Genomic DNA, 8,658 nt, shown 5'->3' with positions numbered 1-8,658 from the left:
TCTTGTGTGGAGGCCCAGACCGAGGGAGGTTAGCGGTGGTGTGGTGCTTCTTCCATTTCCTGATAACTGCACCGACAGTTGATCTTTTCTCTCCAAGTTGCTTTCCGATTCTCTTGTAGCCCATCCCAGCCTTGTGCAGATCAACAATCTTGTCCCTGATGTCCGTAGAAAGCTCTTTGGTCTTGCCCATGGTGGTGATGTTGGATGCTGGTTGTTTGGGTGTTGACAGGTGTCTTTTATACAGGTAACGAGGTGAGGCAGGTGTATTTGATGTAGATAATTGGTTGGGATTGGGGCTGTGTCTTAAAGAAAGACTAACTGGCTTGTAGGAGCCAGAATACTTGCTGTTTGGTAGGGGGTCATATACTTGTTTTTCCTCATCAGATGGTTATCAATTTTAATAAATTCATATGATGTGATTTTCTGGAATTTTCTTTGGGATTCTGTCTTTCACTGTTAGAATGTACCTATGATTAAAATTGTAGATTGTTGCATTCTTTGTAAGTGGGCAAACCTGCAAAATCAGCAAGGGGTCAAATACTTTTTTCCCCCACTGTATGTTCAACATTCCCAAATTTAGTTGAAATCCAATTTAGCATTTAAGAATTGGGACATTCATAAAATTATTACAGTGAAATGTTATTTTAATGATTGTAACTGATATCAAATAATAGCCTGTATGAGACTTTGTATGAGCTTTATATGTGAAGAAGAAAAATAACCCATATGTGCATTCCCTAAAGAAAATGTATCTGAGAACTAAAGGCTCCCAGCGGCTGCTCCTGCAGCCATCTGCAGTGTAAAATATTACAAACTCATTCAGCAAGGGATTACTATTTCCAAAACAGTATTAATATTAGGCTACAGTTACTAATACAAGTGACACTGTGTTACTGCGCACCATTCTTGATGTGACAGGTCAGCGGCCAAGTTAGCCAAGAAGCTAAAGAAATAATGAGTTTGTTCGAGTGGGTAGTGAAAGTAATATAATAACGTAACAAGTAACGTAACTAGTTACTTTTATCACCCAGTAATAAGTAAAGTAATATTATTACTTTTTTATACACAGTATAATACTTGTAACTTATTACAATTTCTGAGTAACTTGCCCAACACTGGTAAGGTTGAGGGGTTGTGATGGTGCAGTGGATAATGATGTGATGGTGCAGGTGAAGGTGTGAGAGACCCAGGTTCGAATTCACTGTGAGACACCAATGTGTCCCTGAGCAAGACATTTAACCCCTACTTGCTCCAGAGGCGTGCAACCTCTGACGTATAGCAATTGTAAGTCGCTTTGGATAAAGGCGTCAGCTAAATGAATAAATGTGAATGGTAATTGTTAAAGAGATTTCCCTGGGCCGCTCCACTGTAGCTGGTGCAATACACAACCAAGATAAACTCGGAAACAGGCTGAAAAACACATAAAACATAAATAGCGATATTGAAAAAAATGTAAAATATCAAAAATCTGAATACAAGTTACTAGTTGAAGGTCATGTGACCATTTTTAATGATAGTACGTAGAACTAGTAACACTTCAAAGTGGAGAAGGTATGATGAGGAATTGAACATTCTGTCCATTCATTTGAATGCGCAAAATTTCCTTCATTATTTTGGCAAGTATGAATTAGAAAAGTAATAGCAATATGTGACAGATAAATAATATCTAGAGAAAGAACTTTCTGAAGAAATTGTGGTGTGAATCATAGCTGAAATACAGATCAATATTGAAATGTAAAGGATTTGTTAATCAGTATTGAACATATAAAGAAATTAGGCATCATATTAGCTGTGCACCGTGTTGCTCATGCATTCCTGTGTAGGGGGCTTTCACCTAGGCATTTGAGATCCAACTTCTCTATGAGTTCAGCACATGAACAAAACACACTCACTTGATTGCGAGTAATATATCTAATTGATTGTTACCATTGTTTCTGGACCGAATTATTTGAAAAAATAATTTCAGCATAGCCTATTCCATGTGTTTTAACCATGAGTTTTAACTAAGAGAGAGGCAAAGAGGAGGATGGGCACCTGATTGTTCAGTGCATCCAGTTTCAGCTGTGCTGATTCAGCTGATTGTGTTGCCTAAAAAGAAGGGCTCCTTTAGAAGTAAAACAAAAGTCCTTCTTGCTCTTTAGGAGCTCATCTTAGAAAACAAGAAAAACACTTTTTCTTATCAAACTTTTACACAGACCCTGCACCTCATCAACCCTTCCTACATCCCTTTACTACCCTACCATTGAAACACACACACACCCATCTGGATCATTGTATGAATGTAGAATATGCAGCCTACAGCAATGATATTCGGTGTCTATGCTCTGACTTAATCGATGAAGATCATTCTTTCCCAAATAATATTTTGTGCTGAACAGTCTCAAAATGTCTGCTGTGAAAAAGGGCTCTTGCATAGTCATCATATTAGGAAATTTATTCCAAAGCATTTGCTCAAACAGCACTATAATGAAAAACAAAACTGCAAAAAGCATAATGGATAGAATCCCGTGGTGGTAGCTAAACAGAGTCACCTTATTAAGGAACAAGTGTGCAGTGGCAGCTTGTGTTGCCACTTCTAACCAGAGAATTAAAATGAAAATGAATTTCATGTATTTGTTAATCTTAAAAAAATCTTAAGCATTCCTTTCAGAATAAACATCTTTAGTGATCATTTAAATACACAGAAATGGAAAATATTACAAAAATGTATCTGTAGGGGATACGAGTCTTGTGTTTTCATAATCATTCAGTGCCACGTTTGTTCCTGTTAACAAATGTTGGTCATATGATGCTGGGTGATGTTAATATTTTTACATCAGAACTTATCAAACTATTTACATTATTCTACATGGGTTTCAAATAGGCTCAGAATAGCTTAAGACTGATTGCAATTTTAGGCCATTCAGAATCAAACAAAAAGGAAAAATACAATTGTCAAAAAAAGCCTTCAACAGTTTTCTGCAATATCTGATTGTGTTTATTACAGGTGAATAATGTGAACTGTTCCTCTTACAGTTGTCCTTTCAAAAAGCCAAAGTCCAGCTTAAGCTTGCATTTTATTAGCTATGTTGAGCCCTTAAAACAGTTAGGTCCTACTGTACACAGCACTCGTTTATTTGGTGATGAGGATGTTTACTGAAGCAGTACTATGAGACAGGATGAAGATGTAATGATGTCATTATGGAATTGACTGTCATACTCAGGGCATGAATCCTAATGGTGGCGTGAAATCACAAATAGCTCCTGGACCTTAGCAAAACGCAAGTGTACCCATTGTTGCTGGGTCTGCTTGTTTTCACTGTTCCTCACCTGCATTGGAGCACGACAGTACTGCTGGTTGCAACAACAAACAATGTGTATGGAGCAGGACAACTAATACTTTATGTAGAAAAGAAAAGCGGTGGAGAATGCTTGTTGGACAATCATGCACCCCCAGCACCTTGTTAGTATATGAAGAGAGGGGGGGCATACAGAAGGAACTGGAGTCAGCAGTTATAAACCAAAAGGTGGACCAGACAGCAGAGGGAAACATTGAAAAGATTAAACAAAATTACATGCGCGCTGGACACTATTTGGGGCTACTAGATCTACTGGAAGTGCCATGGATTCTTCATCGGCAATCAACATCAATGACAATATTAGTGCCTCTTTTTCCATTGTGCCTTATTGCTTTGCTTTTATCATTTAAGTGTATACGCAAAATTTCCCACTTTGTTAAATACAGTGGATATACAAGAAAGAGCATAGTACCAAAACCCCAGGTTACAGGTTAAGTGCTGCCTGTCCCACAGTAAGAATTAAGTGGGTCCTGCATTTTTCTGTCATATGTGAAACTTCCCAGTTTGTAAAATGCAGTGGAAACAAAAGGAAGAACTGTGTACCAAAGATTTCCAGGGATCTAAAAAGTGTAGGTTTTGTAAAGCTCCAGGTTATCGGTTCCTGCTGTGCAAAAGGGCTTCAAGTGTCTCTTGAACAATTCTGTCTGATATAATCATTTATTGGATTCCTATGTCTGCTGCCATCTACTGGTGGAGGCGTTCACCATGCTGAATGCTGGTGAAAGTTCTTTCACACAGAATTTTACATGTTCTTATAACACTTCATTCATGCATAACAAAAGGTTATTCAGTACATCAACATAACAAGTAAACAAAGAAAGGTTTTTGTGTGTATGATTTCATCACAAATAAAAAAATCAGGATATAGGGGATGAGCATTTCTCACAAATGTCTGACATTCATACATGATAGCATTAACCAAACCATTTCAGCGTATTGGTGATAATGACCACTAAGCAGTATCAGTATGACTGATATAGTATTCATGAATTATGATATGCATTCATTACAAAATCACTGTTGTCTACATATTATTCTGTATGATGAAGTGAAATAATAAATAGAATATTGTAGTAATAGTCTTTCAAAATGAACTTGTACATTTGGTTAACTTATCCAACACTCACTGAGTGCTTTTGATGTCATCATAGTATGCAAACATCAAAAACACTGAACAGCTTGAAACTACTACTCTTCCTCAGTCAAATTAGCCAATGTTCCAATACTCTTGTTATAAAAATAGAGATTTGACTGGTGTTGAATGATGTAAAGCAGGGCTCCAGACTAACTTTTTGCATTGGTTGCACTGGTCTGCCTACATTTTTCATTTAGGTGCACTGCCACAAATTTAGGTGCACCCAAATTTTTCACAGCACTTAAGCGTCATAACAGCATATTCTAACCTTCTGTAATGACATACACACAGGGACACCTGCAGGTAAAAAGTTGTCTTTAGGCTTTTTAAAAGACTGCACAAACAAAAATGTCCAAAACCTTATTATTATAAAACAAAACTTAAAAGGTGCTTGACAAATTGAAAATTCCAAACACTCAAATGACTCAAAAGTGTGTGCTGCTCTCAGACACTTAAAAAATCCTCTCCAGCTGGCCCAAGTCCCAAAAATACTACACGTTAAGGCTACCAAGCTGACCAAGAACTGTGATTGGTCGGCTATAGGTACCGGATCTGTGCCCGATCTGTACGATATGTACATTTTACGTTATAGAAAATATGTAGATGTGTTTTTTTTACAAAGCTATACAGAACTCAGTACAACAAATGATGATCTATGAGTCTAGAGGTAGGGTCTACTGCTGCAATTGTTATGCTACTGTATGTTTACTCACCTTCTAAAATAAATGGAAATCCTGCCCTGCAGTTAACACATGGTACCTGCCACCTATTTCCAGGAAAAACGCCTAAAATAACATACCCAAAATAAATCAGTAATAACTGCTCAACCATTAGGCCTAGATGCAGATACATCTGGTCTCCTTTGAAAGGTCAGAAGCTAAGGAATAGAAATCAACTGTAAATTAAACTATTTATTTTTCTATTTCTAGAGTAAATGGAGAGGAAAATATGATATTTTCATCCTCACCTGGTATAAAATCTATATTTTAATAGCAATATCAACATCAAAACCATCATCCAACTCATTATAATGCAACTGAATATCTTCTAATACACCTAGAATACACATCTAACTGTAAATTTGATGAAAAGAAATACAACAGTTATTACACAATTTTTCAAAAATATACCAGGCGAATATCCATGTTTTGGCCATATTCACTGTTTAAATGTTCACTTTTATTGTGAGTTTTCTTCAAAACACTTTCTCTCCATACAACCACGTTCCAAATAACAAAGCTTCCAAAACATTGAAATACTGATAAAGACAGTGAATAGTGATCAATATTCCTGTGACCAAAAGTACTCCCGTGCTTTACAGGAGCACAAGTTGAGAACGATTGGTAAAGTGGATATCTGTGTAGCTCCTACGGGTCGGCCAGTAGAGGCCGATAAAGACCGCCTCCCCCCAAACAACTCTTCTCTCCTTCAATTTGATGAGAAAAATGAAACTTATCAGCTCGCTGACGTCACCAAGATGGCGACCAGCGACGAAGGGCTCTATTGACACAAACAGCCGCTGTTTTTGTACTGAATACAGCCAAAACAGCAAAAGTAAGCGAAAATTGATCCCTGTCAGGTACCACTTAGTTAATGGTGCACATGAAGTCAACATTCTGTCACCACAGCCCCAAACAATCACATCACTTTACTATCAGTACTGCTATCAGTGAATGCATCAAATCTGCTATCAGTCTATCGTAATGTCTACTGGAAATTATGTAATGAGATTGTACATAATTAAATATGTAGTAATATATTTATTTATTTTAAATGAAAAAAATCATATTTTCAGATGTTTTCCTATTTAGTTCATCTGTAATATTTCTACCGCAAAACAGGCCAACTTTTATATATTTGTGAAAGAGCCGTGTTCTTGTAGACTGTTGAAACAGTTCCTTTCATTATTTCCATTTCCTTCTACGGACCTTTTGAAATTACAACACGTGTGGTACAGATCGGGCAGCTGGTGCGCATGCGACCAAGCACTGATTGGGCATGCTTTGAAGCTATACATAGTATATTACTGGATGAAGCCACCCTGCGCATTTGAATGGAAAGCAGTGAAGCCAGTTTTGGACCAATAAAATACTACTACAGGGCTACTTCCTGTTGGCACCAGTGTCTACTGTGCATGATCACACAGCATAACGTAGAGTGTGCTGGCAATTCAACTTTTCAAATAAACAGCTCAGGCAAACACTTGATTCAAGTCTTCTGCAGAAGGAACTCACTGGGACACACACACATCAGAGTATCATCTGAGTGTCTCATGCAGCTTTTATCCTAATCTCACCACGGGAACATGATGTCTTTGAATGTTTCCTTGGGGATACTCAATCTACAGGTGCTGGTCATATTATTAGAATATCATCAAAAAGTTGATTTATTTCAGTAATTCCATTCAAAAAGTGAAACTTGGATATTATATTCATTCATTACACACAGACTGATATATTTCAAATGTTTATTTCATTTAATTGTGATGATTAAAACTGACAACTAATGAAAATCCCAAATTCAGTATCTCCGAAAATTAGAATATTACTTAAGAACACTACAAAAGGATTTTTAGAAATGTTGGCCAACTGAAAAGTATGAACATGAAAAGTATGAGCATGTACAGCACTCAATACTTAGTTGGGGCTCCTTTTGCCTGAATTACTGCAGCAATGCGGTGTGGCATGGAGTCGATCAGTCTGTGGCACTACTCAGGTGTTACGAGAGCCCAGGTTGCTCTGATAGTGGCCTTCAGCTCTTCTGCATTGTTGGGTCTGGCGTATCGCATCTTCCTCTTCACAATAGCCCATAGATTTTCTATAGGGTTAAGGTCAGGCCAGTTTGCTGGCCAATTAAGAACAGGGATACCATGGTCCTTAAACCAGGTACTGGTAGCTTTGGCACTGTGTGCAGGTGCCAAGTCCTGTTGGAAAATGAAATCTGCATCTCCATAAAGTTGGCAGGAGCAGGATGAAGTGCTCTAACCTCAGAAAACACAGTGGACCAACAGCAGCAGATGACATGGCACCCCAAACCATCACGGACTGTGGAAACTTTACACTGGACTTCAAGCAACGTGGATTCTGTGCCTCTCCTCTCTTCCTCCAGACTCTGGGACCTTGATTTCCAAAGGAAATGCTAAATTTACTTTCATCAGAGAACATAACTTTGGACCACTCAGCAGCAGTCCAGTCCTTTTTGTCTTTAGCCCAGGCGAGACGCTTCTGACGCTGTGTCTTGTTCAAGAGTAGCTTGACACAAGGAATGCAACAGCTGAAACCCATGTCTTGCATACGTCTGTGCGTGGTGGTTCTTGAAGCACTGACTCCAGCTGCAGTCCACTCTTTGTGAATCTCCCCCACACTTTTGAATGGGTTTTGTTTCACAATCCTCTCCAGGGCTTTTCCTTCCCTTCGCCTCTCTATTAATGTGCTTGGACACAGAGCTCTGTGAACAGCCAGCCTCTTTAGCAATGACCTTTTGTGTCTTGCCCTCCTTGTGCAAGGTGTCAATGGTTGTCTTTTGGACAGCTGTCAAGTCAGCAGTCTTCCCCATGATTGTGTAGCCTACAGAACTAGACTGAGAGACCATTTAAAGGCCTTTGCAGGTGTTTTGAGTTATTAGCTGATTAGAGTGTGGCACCAGGTGTCTTCAATATTGAACCTTTTCAAAATATTCTAATTTTCTGAGATACTGATTTTGGGGTTTCATTAGTTGTCAGTTATAATCATCAAAATTAAAAGGAATGAACACTTGAAATATATCAGTCTGTGTGGAATGAATGTATACATTATACAAGTTTCACTTTTTGAATGGAATTACTGAAATAAATCAACTTTTTGATGATATTCTAATTATATGACCAGCACCTGTAGATCTATCGTGAGAGAATCATGTCCGGGTACATGTTGTAAAACACTTAAAAGTCCTGACCCCCTGGACACATCATAAAACATCACACACATTTACTTCCCACTGACCCCGTCCCAGAGAGACCGGAGGCCCCAGTGAGTAACATTAATTACATGACTGTTTGGAGATCGTACTCATTGAATTCCCATTACAAGAGCAACAGCAGAAACCCCGTAATTCTGGTAGCTGCAAAGCTGTACGATGATGCGCCAACAAAAAGTCTCTTGGCTCTGTGTGTTTGTCTGACTTGGATCATCATCTGCCAAACACCAA

The sequence above is a fragment of the Micropterus dolomieu genome, linkage group LG05 (genome assembly GCF_021292245.1).
Source record: "Micropterus dolomieu isolate WLL.071019.BEF.003 ecotype Adirondacks linkage group LG05, ASM2129224v1, whole genome shotgun sequence".
Lineage (NCBI taxonomy): Eukaryota > Metazoa > Chordata > Actinopteri > Centrarchiformes > Centrarchidae > Micropterus > Micropterus dolomieu.
This window is presented reverse-complemented; position numbering follows the sequence as displayed.